Genomic DNA, 19,779 nt, shown 5'->3' with positions numbered 1-19,779 from the left:
TTTTGCCCAGATTCATAGTAAAAGTACCAGGAATTATATTAAATATCAAATTTATATCTTATAATTTTTGTAGATCTCAGTTAACAAACTTCTAGAAAATTTCTAGTTTATAGCTCTAACAATATATTGGAATAATTTTTAAGTATTTCAATAATTTAGTTTGAATTTGAATTATGTATAAAGCAGCAGAAGAATCTATAATATAGGCAAAATACTCTCCTATTAATTATTTGTAAATGTTGGGAGTCTGGATAACTTGCTTAAAATTTTTACTTGAAGCTTTCTGTAACTGCATGGTTCATAGCCAAATGTCTTAAAAGTAATATTAACGATATAAATTTGTGAAATGGTTATAGGCCTTAAAAATTGGAAAGATAAATATTGGAGACAATTGTTAGTGTCATCATATAAATAAATATTAATTCCCAGTAAAATATAAAATTAATGAATCTTTTATTTAAGTAACACAATCTACTTCAAGTCACAATACATTTCTTTCATTGTCCATTCAAAATATCCTGTATAATCATTATTATTGAAATTAACAAGCAGATAGACCTTTGTTATTATTACTCATACATTTTCTTATGTAAAGTTGCTGTTCATTTTAAACATATACCACATGAAACCAAAGAAAAACAGAAATGACTGACTCAATTTTCAAAGTTCCTTACTATTGTTTTCCTCCGTCTCTCTCTCTCTGTCTCTCTCTCTGTCTCTCTCTCTCTCTCTTTTTTTAATCTTCAAGTAAATTATAGTATTATTGAGCATGAAATTTAGTTTGAGCACAATAGTTTGAACAATACATTCAGGAATGATACATCAGGCTGAAAAGCATTTGTTCTTTGTCATACATTTAAAGTACTAATTTAATCACAGGAACCTTTTTATCATGGAATAGAGGATAATATGAAAGCAAAATATACAAAATAAAAATTAATTATGTAAAATATGTTCAGTGGAAACACATAAAAGCTTTGGGAATAATCACATATGGCTTTTAAATGCATAAACTAGTACCTACAAGTGATATGATATAATATTTGTCAGAAATATTCTATTAAGCTAAGAGTAAAAATACCAAATTTAAGCATTGTTGTATTAAGTACAATTTATTTATATTAATTTTTAATCATAGTATGTAGTTGTAAAGCTTCCAAAGGCAGTAACAAAATTTAGGTTTGAGGTCACAACAGATTCCAGATGGTCTTAAGTGACAAAAATGTTAACTGAGGAATAATCATTACAATAAGGAGATGGATTCAAACTTAAGATTTAAATTTCTTGTGAATGTGCTATCTTCCCTGTGGTTTTCTACTTGGAAGTCACAATTAGTTTATTATTACTTAACAGCAGGAAGCCTTCCAAAGTTCAATTTTATGAAGGTCTAAAACTCTCTTTGATTATCCTCCAGGACCCTGGAACTACTATATAAAACTTGAATTTTAATATTTTTAATCTTGGTTCAATTTTACAAATTAAACTATATATAAACTACACTAAGAAAATGCAATATTAAAGCAACTCTACAGAATCCTTTTAGGAAAAAAAAATGTTTTTGTCTAGCAAATTACATAGGCACAAGATAAACTGCAAGTGATAAACATACATTACTTTTTAAAAGGTAATCACTACATTGTTAGTAAAAATAATCTCTAAATCAACTAACTTTTAAAATAGCACACAATCCAGAGTTAGAATTTGATTTGGAAATATTAATAGTATTTGCCACTACTACTTTTAATATAAAAGGCAATTAATTGGTTTAACTGGAGTCAAATATTGCATATATTCTCTTCTACTTTTTTCATTAGTGTTTTTAACATTTAAATGCTCAGATAATTATTTAAGTTTATTATTAGAATAAATTATAGCTATTATGAATAGAATTGCTTTTGAAAATGTCTTTTTCAGCAAGCTTATTATTGGTATATACAGATACCATTGATTTTCATATCTTGACTTCCTATCCCACAAGTTTGATGAATTTGATTATATGTTCTTATAGAATGCTGTATGTGTGGTCTATATGGATTTTTATATATAAAATTATATTATCTGCAAACAAGGATACTTTTACTTTCTGATTTCCTATCAAATGCCTTTCATTTCTTTCCTTTGTATTTACTTTTGCTAATGGAAAACTATCACATGGACTGGAAAATTTAATGTTAAAATGTCCATACTACCCAAAGCAACTTACAGCTTCAATGCAATACCCATAGAAAACAAATAATATTCTTCCCACAAATTAAAACAAAACTTACAGTTTATATGGAACTATAAAAGCCTTTAAATAACCAAAACAAATTTGAGCAAAAAGACTAAATCTTGAGACATCTTAAATCATGATCTCCAAATACATTACAATTCTTTAGCAGCAACAACAACAACAGAACCCACATTGTATTGATGTGAAACTAGCACAAAGAGCAATGGAAAAGAATAGAAAACTGAGAAAAAAGTCCACACATCTATAATCATTGATCATTGGCGAAACATCAAAAACATATATAGGAAAAAGGACAGTCTCTTCAATAAATGGTTCTGGGGAAAAAAAAAATCCATGTGCATAAAAAAGAAATGAGACCCTATTTTTCACCATATAAGAATATTGAGTTATCAAATGAAATAAAGACTTAAATGTAAGACTTAAAACTACAAAACTAGAAGTAATCTTCTTCCCATGCTCTTCGTCTCCTCCCCATTTTAAGTCACCCCCCTTATCTCTACATAGAGAAGAGGGGTGGGAGGGAAATGGAGGGAGAAAGGGAATTGCATGCATGGTGGAAGAAGACCCTCATTGTTATACAAAATACATGTATGAAGATATGAGAAAAAAAAAAAGAATAGTGTTACCCTAGACTAAGTAGAGAGAAGTGGTGGGAGAGAAGGGGAGGGGTTGGGGAGATAGGAAGGACAGTAGAATGAAACAGACATTATTATTACTGTATATATGTGACTGCATGACCAATGTGATTCTGCAACCTGTATACTCAGAAAAATGAGATATTATATCCCATCTGATTCAAGTGTATGTCAAATTACTTTACTGTCATGTGTAACTAAGTAAAACAAATAAAATAAAAAAAATAAAGTACTTATATATAAACAAACAAATATAAGGAACAAAAGCAGCCAAATGATTCATTTGGAAAGAAAATACAATCCAAGAAAGGACAGCAGAAGCTGGAATTGCTGTGTGCTCCAGAATTTAATAAGAATTTGAGTGAAGTGAAATATTAGCTCAAAAAAATGATAAAACATTAGATAAAAGATGGGAAGGGAGAGTGTCAAGATAAGGAGAAAAGAGCAGGAACCAAAACACTATCACATGTCCAAACATTTAGAAAAAATGAGAAACAGATTGGAGTTATGAAACAATCAGAGTACTCAACAAAAGTCAAAAAGATTAAAACAGTGAGAAAAAGATGGGTATAAAGAAACCAGAATTCAATATGAAAAACTTGATGCCTCCAAATTAGAGAATCCATAAGTGTATCAAGAAAACACATGCAGAAGCTGGCTGTGGTGGTACACGCCTGTAATCCTAGCAGCTCAGGAGGCTGATGCAGCAGGATTGCAAATTCAAATCCAACCTCAGCAATTTAGAGAGACCCTAAACAACTCAGTGAGAAGGAAAGAAAAAAAAAATACACACAGAGACATGTGGGAAACATCCTCTTAAGTAAAGAAAAAATGTATCGCTTAAAGGATATAAGATACATGGATGCAAAAGAGTAAATATTTTAAAAAAAAGAAAAAAAGAAAAAAGAAACTACAAAACTACTAGAAGAAAACCCAGGGAAATACTTCAACACATCAGTATAGGCAATGTTATTTTTGAATAAGACCTCTAAAACACAAGCACCAAAGTTAAATTCAAAGAAGAGATTATATTAAACTAAGTAGCTTTTGTATAGCAAAAGAAACAATGAATAGAGTGAAGAGACAATCTGTTAAATGGGAGAAAATATTTACAAATACTTCTTCCAACAGGACAGTAATATACAGACTATATAAGGATCTGAAAAGGTTTTAGAAAAACAAAATTATATAACTACTTGTATTAAGAAATGGGCAAGTATTTTTTTTTTTTTTGAACTGGCGTTTGAACCCAGGGGTGCTTTACTACTGAAGTATATCTCTTTTTATTTATTCATTTCTTTTAAATTTTAAGATAGGGTTTTGCTAAGTTACTTAGGGCCTCCCTAAATTGCTGAGACTAAAACTTACAATCCTTAGCCTCCCAAGTTGCTGGGATTGCAGGCTTATGCTACTGCAAATGATCAAAATAGACATTTTTCAAAAAAAAAAATATACAAATTGCTAATAAGTATATAAAAATAATGCTCAATATTGTTAATACTCAGAGAAATGGAAATCAGAACCATAATAAATTATCAGTTTATTCCAGTTAGAATGGCTATTATCAAAGACAAAAAAAATAATTGCTTGCAAGGATGAAGGAAAGAAGAAAGTATGCTATTTTTGGAAATGTAAATTAGAGCTCCTTCCAGATGTGGTGTGTATTATATACTCCCATTATGTAAGACAGTATCAAGTTTCCTCAGAAGACTAAACATAGAACTACTCTATGATTCAAAGAAGCCACTCTTGGGTATATATGCAAAGAAAATGAAATATCAGTATATCAAAGATATGACTATAGTCCAATGTTTATTGTAGCACTATTGATGATACCAAAGAAAGAAAATCAACAAAAATATCTGCCAACAGATGAAGAACAAAGAAAATATGATATATATATAGATATATATAGATATAGATAGATAGATAGATAGATATAGATAGATAGATAGAGTAGATAGATATACACATATTGTAAATGGAATATTATTTAGTCATAGAAAATAAAATTCTGTCATTTGCTACAATATGGATGAACTAGAGGTTATTATGATAAGTAAAATGAAATGAAAGAAAAATACAATTTCATTCACATGTTGAGGTTAAAATACTAATTTTATAAAAGTTAGGATTAGAATAGTCATTGGTAGATGATGTAATGTGTAAGGAGAGGAGAATAATAAAAATTTGGATAATGGATATCAAAACATGCTTGGATATAATAAAGTCTAACATAATTCAGTGCAATAGTGTCCCTGTAGTTTATAGCCACTTGTGATATATTTTATTTAAAAAAAAAGACTAAAAATGAGGAGTTTGAAAAAAACTCAAAAAAAGAATAAATAAGTGTTTAAGATGTTGAAAAAGTTGAATACCTTCATTTGATCATTAAACATTGTATACATGTATCAAATCCCATTGTACCACTTAATCAGTATTTCTAATATTCTAATATTATGCAAGCAATATTACAAACATTTTTGTTTGACCACATGTTTGTAATATTGCTTGCATAATATTAGAATATTAGAAATACTGATTCATATGTAATTTTTTCACTCATTAAAAAAATAACATGTATTTATGTGGTACAATTATGTCAAAATAAGTCCTAATGTCATACATAACTATTATGAACCAATAAAAAATATTACTTTACCCACTCTGGTAGGTATGCAGTGCTACCTCATTGTGGTTTTAATTTGAATTTTTATTTATGGCTGATAATGATGTATATGTTTTTTTCTTTTCTTTTATACCGGAAATTGAAACCAGGTGTATTTACCACTGAACCACATCCACATCCCCAGCCCTTATGTGTGTATGTATGTTTGTATGAATTGAATGTTGAGACAGGATCTTGCTAATTTGCTTAGGACCTGGCTAAATTGCTAAGGCTGGCCTTGAACTTGTCGTCCTCCTGTCTCAGACTCCTGAACCACTGGGATTACAGGTGTGCACCACCTCTCCAGGCTTTATATCTTTTCATATTCTTATTTTTCATCTCTATATCCTCTCAAACTAGTTAAACTAATTCAACTCATTTTATTTTATTTTTCTTTTAAAAAGTATCTTAGGTATTCTAACTCTGTTTTCCTCCATATAAATGTTAGAATAAGTTTGTTCCTATCTATAAAAATATCTAGCTAAGATTTTGATAGCAGTAACATAAACCCACATTTGAATTTGGAGAAAGTAGATATATTTTATATGGTGAATCTTCTAACTCATGAACATAGTTTGTGTTTCCATTTACTTAGATTTTCTTTGATTTCTTTCATGAGAAATTTTTTGTTTCAACAAGGAAGCCCTGTACATGATTTATTAGATTTACAACTATATACATGGATGACAGTGACTTATATTGTTTTCAGTTTTGTATTCCTAGCTTGAACATAGAAATAGGACTAACATTTTAAGTTTGTTTTGTACTCTAAGGCCTTGCTCATTTCACTTTATTTTAGGATTTTAAACAACAGATTCCTTAAGATTTTCTACATAAAAATTAATTTTAAGTATAATTATGCTCATATTTTTTCTTCTTTATGTCTGTATGACTTTTATTTTCTGTTTTCTCCTTTTTCCCTCCAGTAGTATCTGTTATTAGAATGGTGAGAATGGACATGCTTGTTTCTGTTCTCAGGGGGAAACAGGCAATCTTTCACCAGTAAGTATCATGTTCACTGTGGCTTTGATTTTAATTTTTTGGTAGATAATCTATATCAAGTTGAAGTTCTCTGTCTTCCCAACATGCTTACGATTTTATTATGAATGAGTGTTGACTTTTGTCAAATATTTTCCATCATCAATTAATATTATCATGTGATATTCACTCTTCAGCTTCTTAATATGCTTCCTTACTTTAACTGATTTTCAAATGTTCAGCCAACCATGCACAACCGAAACCCTTCCTCCTCCTAGTTATGCTGCACCATTCTTTTTATACATTGCTGGATTCTCTGTCTTAATATTGTGTAAATTTTTTTGTCTGTATTTGTAAGATGTATTCATCTATAATTTTCTTTCTTTCTTTCTTTCTTTCTTTCTTTCTTTCTTTCTTTCTTTCTTTCCTTTTTTTAAAAGTTTTTGGTATCAGGGTGACACTAGGTTCATAAAAAGATATAAGTCACATTCCCTTACCTTCTATCTGGAATATATTTTGGAATTGGTATTCATTCTTTCAGAAATGTTTGGTAGCATCATCCAGTGAAAGCTTCTGGGATCTGGAACTTCTCTTTGGAAAACAATAGACATCTGAAATGATAAATAACAGATAAATACAATTCTTTAAAATTACTTTAAAATACTTTAAAAATACTATTTTAAAATTCTTTAAAAATACTTATTACTTAAAAAATAAACTTATTGAATTGTATGATGGGGTTTCTAATGTATCTAATATATAAAAAAATATAACATCAAAAGAGAAGACAAAAGGAAACTTAGAGAAGAAAAGTTCTATGGGCTGGGATTGTGACTCAGCACCACATAAAAATAAATAAATAAAATAAAGGTGTTGTGTTCAACTACAACTAAAAAATAAATATTAAAAAAAAAGAAAAGAAAGGTTCTATATTCCAGCTAAAACAGTAACATACTGACTCTAAATAGATTATGAGCACTTCAATTTGTATACAATGATCTGTTGAACTACAATTGAAAAGATAATATAGACAAAAGTAAAATATACTATATAAATTAGAATTGCAAATATGTTTAAAGAAGCAAATCAAGTTAGAAAAACAGAAATAGATTAAAAAAATTAGACACAAAACAAAGTGGAATGTACATTTTGAAACAAAAATTTATAAAAATTTAAAGTCATCTAAACAGAAAATAGAAGACAGATATTATCACAATGCATAAAGCCATCTTTCCTTATGGTTTAAAGATTATTTATTTCATATAAATAGTATTTATGATTCTATTTGTTATAATTTTTCTCATATTATTTTGCACATAAAGCTACATTATTTCATATTTTACGCTGTAGGCATTATTTTTATAAATATAAAGGTTATTTCCTAAAGGTGAAATACATATGCCAAAAATCATAATGTATTTCCTTATAATAAATAACTTAGAAATGTGGAAAACATAAAAGAAAAAAGGAAGGGGGAAAGAATGAAAAATATCAGGAAAGGTAGAAAGAAAGAAGGTAGAAAAGAAGGCAAAAAAGGAAGTTAAACCATCATTTTGCCAATTTTTAAAAATTACTTTCAGAAATATTCATTTTTAGTAAATGGAGATTTTCTTTTTTTTTTTAGCTAATCGATATCAATATTTTTTTCATTATGGAAAATATCACCCTCTTCATCTATTATACTCATAAGGAAACCTATGTGTGCAATATGCAATTTTTTTTCTTTATTTAGAAAGAAAGTTAACAAAAATAAATATAATTTCCTCTTTCTAAGGAACTTCTTTTCAAAATTATTTTAGAACTTTTCTACTGGAAATTAATTCTATTGTTACTGTTTTTTGTGTGTGGGAGGGGAGAGTGGGTACCAGAGATTGAACCCAGGGGCACACGACCATTGAGCCAAATTCCCAGCTCTATTTTGTATTTTTTACTTAGAGACAGGGTCTCACTGAGTTACTTAGCACCTCACTTTTGCTGAGGCTGGCTTTGATCCTGCAATCCTCCTTCATCAGCCTCCTGAGCCGCTGGGATTACAGTCATGCCCCACCGCACCCAGCTTCTCTTGTTACTTTTTATGTGGATTATTTTCTTTTACTTTCCTCCTAATAAATCCTGTCATTGAATACAGAATGAGCTGACTATTCTTTTAGATCCTTATGGCAGTTGTGCTGTTTCTTTCTGGACTCCAAATCCTGTTATTCAAACTAACCATTTTAAACTTTATTTACATTCTAATAAACTTTTACTTTAGTTCTGCTTGAAGAATATGTCTAGAAAATTCAGATTTTTTTTAGAACTTGATACAATATTTGTGCAAAAATCTAGCTCCTGTAGGATAAATTAAAATTTCTTATATGCTCAAAATACAATGTGATATTTTTATTTTTATATATTCCTACAAGTATTCCTTACAAGCAATAGTTCATATTTTTTCTGAATGCTTTCAAGATTTTGCATTATAAATATTTCTTTTGGTGGACTGCTGAAGAAACCCAGTATATGGATTTTTAAATTTTATTTTACTTGGGATTTAGGGACTTGGGGTTGTTTAATCTATTAATTCAGTACTGAAAATATGTAGCATGTTAAAATGAGATCCACATATATAACACTCATAGTTTAACCCCAAAGTTATAAAAAATAAAACAGTTTTAAATACCATCAGTATATAAACTCCTCGGTCTCCCTGAACTCTAAGATATTTTCTGATTCTCTGAGGCCTTCTTGAATGACAGTACCTGAAAATTGGGTCCTTAGTTATCTCAGTCTTTGTGAAACTAGTTGGCCTTGTTTTCAATCTGGGCTAAATGTCATATACATGAGAGGAAGACAGTTCATGAATTTCATAGATGTTCCCAGTCGATTTATGAAGATTTGACATTCCTCATATTGCCTTACATGGGCAATCTAGATTTTATGGCTATTGTTCATGGGCTTTTCTGATTATAGCTACATTCATGTTATCTATGTACTTCTTTATCTATGGAAATTCTTCAGAAATATAATCCAGGAAACTCAGGAATTACTCCTCTTAATAATTAAATCTGAAAATTCTTTTCAAGCAATGGCTTGAAAAATGCAATAAATTATTTTAAAACATCATAGACTGTATTTATACTTCTTTTCAAATCATCACCAATTCTATAATTCACAAATTTGCTAATCACCTAGTTTACTAATAATATAGAAAATACCAAAATACTAACCATTTTAAACTTTATTTACATTCTAATAAACTTTTACTTTAGTTCTGCTTGAAGAATATGTAAAGAAAAACCAGAATTTTTTAGACCTTAATACAATTTGTGCAAAAATCAAGCTCCTGTAGGATAAATTAAAATTTATTGTATGCTCAAAATACAATGTGATACTTCTGTTTTTATATAAATGGAAATTGGGGCTCATGTTGGATGAATGTAATCCTAAACAACTTTGAAACTAATATTAGAATGAAAAGATTGTACTGTATCTGGAATGACATTAAACTATATGTAAGGTGAAGTATTTGAAGAGTTGGAATTTGAGATTCATTATTAAATATTAATTATTAAATAATAATAATTTAATAACTTAAATATTAAATAATATTTTTGGAATACTATATTAGAGGAGAGTAGATGAAAGTGGTTAGCAAATAAAATATTTCTAGAATATTGGGTAGCATGTTTAAAAATACATATCCTTGACAGAAAGCTAGGAACGTCAATCTCTGGGTTTGGTTTGTAATCAAGATGTTGTTGTGGGCTGGTGAAAAGATACCATGTTTAGAAATATCACAAGATTTCATGCTCTAGCCTAAGGCTATGTATATTCAATAATTTAATAATTCAATATATTTTAGCAAATAACCTTTGCTATTTATTATCACTGCCTTTGCAGTGTTATTGTTGTTTCATTTTGTTTTGTTTTCTGTATTAACTAATGGTAACAAGTTTTCTAGGACTTTGGAGCTAATTTATTTTTATCATTCAAGTCCCAATTAAAATATAATTTATTGAGTAAGGTATTTCATGACCATCCTATCCAAAGGAAGTTTTATTCCTATTCACATTTTCTTAACATTTATTAAATGCTTCAGAGCAGTTACCTCTATTTTAGTTTAAATTGCTCAATTTCAATAGACTTTTGTATCTTCACATTTGTAAAATATGTATACAACATGAGAGAAGAAATCTTATCTAACTTAAATTCTAGATTCCAAATAACCCTGATAATAATTGTAGCAGTGCATTCCATGAAAAATGGATGAAATAAATACAATACTAATAAGTATATCTTATTAGATTAAAATACTAATCAATAAACAAAATATGAGTTAACTAGTATACTTTATTAGGATACCATAAGATACTCATAAAAAGAAGTATGGAAAATTCCCTTTTCTTTTATGGTAAATGATCAAAATAATTTAAACAATGCTGTCTCCCAAAAAATCAATTATTTTAGTGGTGTGGAGCTTGCAGTAGAAATATTAAGTATATAGTCAGATAAATATAAAAGATGTTACTTGTGTATGTGTGTGAGTGTTTGTATTATATTATATATATTACATAATACCTGATGAGCAGTAAATTCTCCTTAACTGTTATTTATTTTTACCAGTTGCTGGAAGCATAATAGATTTTGTTTAAACATTACATAGATAAAATTTTCTCTGGAAAAGTAATATTTGTAAAAGCCAGTTATCTTTAATAAAATTTTCTTTAAAAGCATTTTCCAAATTGATGTCTTGCAACAGTGAACTAAAGGACAAATTTAGGATTTAAATGAGTTAAAAAATTCCTGTAATTAAATATATTTCTAAAATGTTAGTTTACACAAGTTATGCTGTTTTATTTTTTTAAAAAAGCTAGCCCACTATGAATACTTTAAAAGCTCATATTTAAAGATAATCTTTAGACTGTGGTATTCAATGAAGAGTTTTTATTTTAATTTGATCATTAAATTTTTATCTATCCCAGACCTATTATGCAATTATTATTCTAAATTTCTGATTATGAATTTTAACTACTTACATTCAAACACCCTTATAGATGTTAGTTTCATTTTTCATAAGAAAAAAATGTTGTTTATGATATTGGAAATTTTAACATTTCAGTTGTACTTAGTTTTTTGTTTTGTTTTGTTTAATTATTGAGGTGATTTCATCACTGTTAGATAGAACTTTTCAAAACTCACATAACTTAGCCACATAAGACTTGTCATTATAATAGTGCACCAGAATACTTCCTAAATATAATGTAACAAGTAATTTCCCTGCCTTTTAAGATTATTCCACTGAGACTTTGATAATTTAAAATTTAATTTTAGTGCTTAGCAACTTTACTCAACATTATTTCTTTTATATCTGATTCCTACTTTAGGAGCTATACTTTAGTATTCATCTTTCTCACCCTATTGATTTATATGTTTTCAATATATTTAATATTTAATGTCAATGAAAATCAAGGACAAAACTAATTTATTATTTTAAAAACTCTTATTCAACTTGCATTAGCTATTTTTTGTCTTCCAATTAAATTTAAACAAAATAATTAAGCTATTCACAGAAACATAACATTACAATGCCAAAGTGTTTAAATTCTACCATTCAAACCAGGAGAAAAATACCAAAATAGAAGCTAACTTTGTGATCATTTCTCAATGAAAATGTTTTCAAAACTAACTGCTCATTACTCCAATGAGCATTTCTTTAGAAAGCAGTTATTTTATATAGTCTATATAATGTATAGGCTAAATTAGGCTATAGCAAAGTAAAATATTAAATAACAAGCTCAATGATTTGTCTGTCTGAAGTATACTGGCAACATTAAAAACAAAATTTAAAGTTATATTTATGAACTGTAGTAAGTTTTGGATGTGAGGTGTATGCCAAAAAGCTCCTCTACTGCAGGACCATTCAGAGATAAAGTGATAGGATTGTGAGAGTTGCCATATTACCTTGAATGACTGGGTAGTAACTGTAAGCAAGAGTGGGTGTGGCTGAAGAAGTTGTATCACTGGGTTGAGCCCTGGAAGGGTGCATCTTCCCAGTGAACTCTCCTTATTTCCTGTTCTCTTCTCCTGACTCCAACAAGATATGAAAAACTTTCTTCCTGCCAGGCTCTTTCCTCATGATGTGTGGCCTCATCTTGGGCTCAGAGCAATGGAGTCAGCTCTCTGTAGACTGAGGCCTCTGAAACAGTGAGCCCCAAATAAATGCAAATAAATGGTCACTGTGATGAAAAGGTCTATATTTATGAAAATATGACATTTTTCAAACAATGTAAGTGTTATGTTAAAATGTACAACTTAATTTAGCCACCAATTCAACAGATATAAATTTTCCAGTTAAGAACCAAACAATAAAAACTTTATTTCCTGTATCTTAATGATAAGTATTCTATGTTTAAAAAATAATATGAAATAATTATATATTCCTTATATATTCAATTCATTTGTGATTATTAGGTACTAAGCTGAGGTGTTACCTTTTTATTAAATATTGATCATATAACCGTGCATTATAGTAAAGAGCAGGAATTTGTGGATTTTAATCTTAGTTACAAAAGAGAAGTCTTTGGTTAGTTAAATAATTATAATTACTTTCTATTAACAAAAGCACTTCTATATAATGATTTTTATAGACTGTAGTTCAGGGATTCCAGTAATTTTAATTGATATAGTATATTATTTAATCTGTGTTTATTTTCTTCCTTAGTATCATAGATTGGTCTGGTTTTCTTAAGATTAACTAGGATATATTAATATTTATTTATAATTTTATTTTTTGACTTTTGTAATAAAATGTGCATGCTAAGTAACCTATATTATATGAAACTTTTCCTTGCATGTGTTGTTTCTAAACTTTGGAAGGTATTCATAGGGAAAATTTGCAAGTCAGAAAGCATTATTCTCTCAAAATAATAGCTTTAGAAACTGTGAAATGGAAAGTTCTAAGCACTGATTTATTTAAAAGTAATAAATCCAAAAACTGCCTAACCTGAAAAAAAATACTTCTGAGAAAGTAAGGGAGTACTGGGGATTTACTGATCATAGTATTACCCTAAGAAAATGATTTCAGTTATTCACATCTGAATGTGAGTTTAATATTATTTAGAACATATAAATTTTTTTGCATATTAGGTCAGTAATACTATTATGAAGCCAAAACTCATTTCAATGTCATTTTCCTCATTTTACAAATGAACAAATGGTTGACAGATGGTAGTATATTTTGGTACTTGTTGCTATAAATATTGGAAAAATCCAAAAGGATTTTTATGATCACATATATATAATTGTAGCAATATCGTGTATGCAAGGATTGTCTGATTCAATAGATCAACAGTATTATACAGAATGCAGATTTATTCTTTCTCTCCACTTTTCTATCTTAAAGTTCTGATTTTATATCAACATGTCTACAACCGTTTTAGAAATCACAGTGTGCTTGACATTTTTCACAGAGAAGGAAAAAATTGTTTCCTTTTTCTTTGAGTTTCTCTTACAACTCATTGACCATAGCCAACCTGCCTATCTCTGAATCAATTACTGGCATGGTAAATGAAAATATTTTTGGCAAATTAAATATACAGTTGAAACTAATTTATAACTACCCCTGAGGCCCAAGGCTGAAAAGGAGGTTAGATGTTGAGCAAATGGGTTTCTACTGTAAATGGGAAAAGGGAAAATGGATACTAATAGACAAACAACTCTCTTAGTCCATTCCCTGTTGCTAATAACACAATATCACAGACTAAGTTTTGAAGGAAACAGGTTTAATTTGGCTTATGGTTCTGGAAGCTCAAGGCCAAAAGGGCTGCATTTGGTGTTGACTTGCTGGTAAAGTTCTAAATCAGTGCAGGTATGGCATGGTGAGAGAAAGGGAACACACATGTGCGTGAGCGCACATGCACATGTGGAGAGAAGTGATTTGAATCATGGGCTCTGATTGCCTGGTGGCTACATTGCACTGGGAACTTCCTGTGCAAAGGTGCAGGTCAAGATGGCCCAGTTGTTGTGGTGATGCTGGGCCCTGGAGGCTCCATGTAAAGGCACACAGCTATAATCAGTTGGGACCTTGAGCTTAAGCACCAAAGTTTGGGGATAGAGAATTCTGGGCATAACATGATAATCTTGATGCCTTGCAAGTTTCACTGCAACCATCAGTCTGCCAGCTTAGCTGAAACTTTCCCACAAATAACCTTTGGGTAAAACCTATATAATAAATATGTGAGCTAGCTCTGGGTCATTAAACCTCCATCAAAGGATAATGTCCTATGTATGTCTGTTTGTCTTTTCTGAGTCCCCCATCACCCCTTGCCAATTTCTGAATCAATGGTCATGCTTGTCGCAGCACACACACACACATGTATAGATGCACATATTCTGCATCTGTTTTCTGATTTCTCTCCCTCTTATAGGTTTCAGTAATTGGGGCTGCACCTAAGGACCTTAAAACTACTCCTAACACCTCCCAAGACTCTACCTCTAAACACAATTATCAGATTAAGTTTCCTTCCTCTTAATACTTCAGAGTGAGGATTGAATTTCAACATAGGGAGCCTTGTCTAATGCACTTGAGCCCTATCCATACCACAGCATCACCTTTGGTGTCTAATATTGAAAGATACTTTATAGTGAACCAAGGTAATACAGTGCTAAAAGAGTATTTTCTATGTATTTTAATTTGCCAATAATTTGATAGTTACTCACATCTATTGAATAAATAACAAGAATATAAATAAGCAGGAGAAAGTCATAAATGAGTACTGTATTTTAGAAAGATCAACAGAAAGCTAAAATTCTCAAGTGGTTTTATGAGAATGCTATAAAAATATTTAGTAACAAATAATTTATTTTAAATCCCTGTATGAAAGGATACTTCATACCATTCTTTCAATTAGTGCTCACTACAAGAGTAAATATTTTACTCTATTATTTTCTGGGAAACAGATTACTAACCTAGTATCCAACCTGTTTACTCACCCTCTCACACACTAGTATTATTTTTCTATTCATACAATTCATATTTACTATGGAATCAAGAGCAGCTAAATTTTGTAGGTTAACTCTTATTTGCTAAATTGACATGTAGTCTCCTTTGTAGAACTCCAGGGAAATGTACAAGTGTGCCCCCTGTGTGTGTAGGTCTTTGTGGTCAGAATATTTCCTTTCAGGTGACTGTGTTGAGTGTCTGATCCTGCTACAGTTCAGTTTGGTGAGACAATCACAACCACAGTCTTTTCTGGTCACTTATTCATTGTCACCATTAGATTTAAGAGCTAGATATATCTTGCTTTCCCTTTTTGCATCTAGACCTCAAAATGATGCAAAGCATTCTTGTAAAATAATGAACTTCCAACATTAATTGTTTCTTTTGATAGTCTTATTTTAGCAATCTTCACTCACTTAGATTCTCATTGAAATATGAAATATTAATCATTTTCTAATAATTCATTTGCATTTGTATACAATCAATTTTTTTCAATCATAAAAACCATAATAACCATACCAGTTTATGTGGATAGCACATGGCTTTCTCTTAAGATTTGGTGTCAATATAGCATTTTTCTCAACTGATAAAAAAATGAGATTTCTCTAAAGGCACTACCCATCATAACCACAATCAAGATTCCAGAGCAATATATTCTACTTGTAGAATTTATTTTCTTACATAAAATAAGAATCAACCAAAATTAAAAACATGAACTACTTGGCTCATACTCTCTATTCACCTAAAACCCTAAACTTGAATTTCGACATTTTATTGGATCCAAGATCATACTCATAAAGAAACTGCAGACATATGGGCTTAAAATACTTGGGTTAAAAAAAATACTCAGGCAATGTAAGCCAGAGCCTTGTTACTTATAAAGAAGAACAGGGTAGGAGATAGAGATTGCTTAGCCATCTCCTATGAAAATAAACATTTAGACTATTTAGAATTTAATTTTCTGATAACTTTATAGTCTGAACATCTAATTCAAATAAAAAAACTACTTGCATACAACTAAAATCATAATGTTGAATTATTGAACATAATTCACCTAAAGTCAGGAAGGTAGCCAGGAGGTCTGGTTTCAACACCTTTGATCAGTATTGCAATGAAGGTCCTAATGGTTATAACAGAACAAAAGAAAAAAAAGTAAGAAGGAAAGAAAAAAACGAAAGACAAGCAATTGATTGGAAAAGAAGAGTGTAAGTTTTCCCTATTTGTAGATGACATGATCCTTTATACAAAAAGCCCAAGGAATATATAAAACATAAAGAGAAATTAAGTATTATATCTATTTAATGAATTCAGCCAGCTAAAGTTGCAGGATATAAGGTAGAGTAAACCAACCTATACATCCACAGGAATGATGTCTTAATTAGAATAAGATATATTCCATGATTGTTTAATTATATCAAAATGGATTCTACTGTCATGTATAACTTAAAAAGAACCAATAAAAGTAAATTTAGTGGAGATCAAAAAATACACACACAAATTAGATTGTTGTATATGTGGTATTGAAAATGAATTTAGTGCACCTGTGTCTGTTTACATGTGAATGGGAAATTTTAGATATAAACAGTTATGTTTACTGTTTTAAATAATCAACTCTCTGATTGTACACTACTGGTAATCATTTTGAAACCAAGTTAAAGTTCACTTACAATAACAACAAAATGATTAATAAATGCACGTAACAAAATTGGGCATCACCTTTATAGACCATACATATGATAAAACAAAGAAGATCAACAAGAATGAGTAAGTGCAATATGCCCATAAATTTGGAGATGAAACCCGTGGCTAGCCAGAATGTGGCTCAGAAACTCTACTGGAGGCTCTCGAACGTTATTTTGTGAAACATCTCAAACATATATTCACTCAAATATATATTCACTTTCTCTTATCTATTGCATATAAATTCAACACAAACAAGAGCATAGCACTTTTATGGTCTACCATTCTTGTAAGAAGCATTGAGATTCTTGTAATTTTTCACTCTTAAGGGAGAACTTTCCAAGAAATCTCAAACAAGTGGCATTAGTTGGTCAAAATGTGATTCTTATGATTATGCCTTGATACCTGATACTTGGCTTAAATGTTGAATTTTCAAATTTCATCTTCAAAAGTCCTGAGTGTTTCAAAAGATAAATTAAATGTGATTTTGATACTTTACAAAAATTATTTTGTAAATGGTTTGAGAGCATAGGTAACATGAATGTATTAAAAAGATATAGCTTACTTATGAAAAACATACATACGATTGTCTTCCATATTGATTATCATTAAATAGATATATTTAGCAAAAAAACAAAAAAGAGACTTTTTAAAAAAATTTATAATGAAAATATTACATCTTAACCAATGAAAAAGGTGATACGTGGAACTACTTTAATGTACATGCATATATTACACACATTATTAGAGAAAACAGGGCAGACCTTTTTATGCCTGGCATATTACACAAAGCCTGTCACATATTTCTATAACCATTTTTGAGTTAAAGCCATGCATGGATATTGAAAATAGATTACTTCTAATTAGAAGAAAAGGAAAGCAATCATTAACAGTACAAATATTGACTAGAAAATTCTTTCTCTCAATAGCCACATGTGTAGACAGGCAACATATTTTTCTTTAATATATATTCACTTTCTCTTATCTATTGCATATAAATTCAACACAAACAAGAGCATAGCACTTTTATGGGCTACCATTCTTGTAAGAAGCATTGAGATTCTCGTAATTTTTCACTCTTAACGGAGAACTTTCCAAGAAATCTCAATATGTCTCTAGGACACTTGAATTATGTTTCTGGAATTGATCCCATACTTATTACAGCAGTTAGCAGAAAAAGTAAAAAAAGGAAAAAATACCAAAAATACATATGCCTCAGATAGAACTTAGTTGTCTACATAATACCAAGAAAATTTTTGGCTTTTACACATTGGTCTATAAATATGTTTACTAACATGCTTACAAAAATAAAATTGAATTTGCTTTAAGAGAATTACTGTGCAACATTATATAAGTGTAATTAATGCATTGTGTCATGAACTTGATATCTTCAATGAATAAATAAACTATTATTTATTAGACATTCAGTATTTTGGAAGACCTGAATATATAAAGCAGCAATTAAGATAATTAAGATTATAATAACTATAAGTGTACCCCTACAGATGTAAATTTTAATAATTAAATCTTTAATTGATTTTAAGAAGTTTTTGTTTATTGCAATATCCATACACTAAAATTTTCAGACAGTTTAATGGGTTTGTAATCACTACACTCATCAATTCATATTCTCTGCTTCCAATATATCAGTGTGGGCCCTCTACACCCCCACAACAACTATGTACTCAGTATAAAATATAGAAAACAACCATAAAACCATTTGAGAATTCAGAATGATAAGAAAATACACAGAGGTTGTTGAAAGAGCCAAAACTTGGAAATTTTGTGATTTTTTTTTCTTGATAGTGGGCCAGAGCCCCAAATCAGCAAGGGCAGTGACTAAACCTCTAATTGAAAACCTGTCATCTTTTTGGCTAGAGGAATCAGCAAAGGAGATTGTACAATTACAGAATGATGAACTATAAATTCTGTGGACAGACTAAAAGCACAGCGACAAAGAATTAAGAAATTGTACTGATACTTAATCCTCAAACCTCATAAGGTGAAAGAATATATAATGTGAGTCTAAGCAGATCAATTGCTTGTTCAAAATGAAAACACAGGGAAATGTATTTCCCTGAAAAATAAAATAAAACTCAGAGCCTACATAATAAAATATTCTAATTTTCAGTAAACAACGAATCTTTACCCAACATTCAAATACCTAAGAAATGTAACCTTTTTTCCTTGAAAATTGTCAACAAATACCATCATAAAAGTAATTTAGATGTAGGAATTGTGAGACAAGAACTTTAAAACAATGTTTAAACTAGGTTCCATACAATTAATCAAAATATGCTTAAAATGAATGAAAAGAAAAAGTAGAAATAACTTGAAAAAAATTAAAATGGATCAAATTGAAATCTTAAGACTGATACATAGAAACTGTGAAAAATCAGTGGAGAGATTTATTCACAGATGGGATATGACAGAGGACAGATTCAGGAAACTTGAACATTTGTCTATATAAATGTTCAAATCTAAAAATGAGAGGAAATAAAGAAGAGGCACAGAATTCCAGGAAAATTTTTGAAAATAATATTTTAGCAAACCTAATACAAAAACTACATTAAAAAAGGTAATGTCACAGGAGTAGTAATCCTATTTC

The sequence above is a fragment of the Callospermophilus lateralis genome, chromosome 16 (genome assembly GCF_048772815.1).
Source record: "Callospermophilus lateralis isolate mCalLat2 chromosome 16, mCalLat2.hap1, whole genome shotgun sequence".
Classification (NCBI taxonomy): Eukaryota; Metazoa; Chordata; class Mammalia; order Rodentia; family Sciuridae; genus Callospermophilus; species Callospermophilus lateralis.
The sequence above is the reverse complement of the archived record's forward strand: the minus strand, read 5'-3'. Positions refer to the sequence as shown.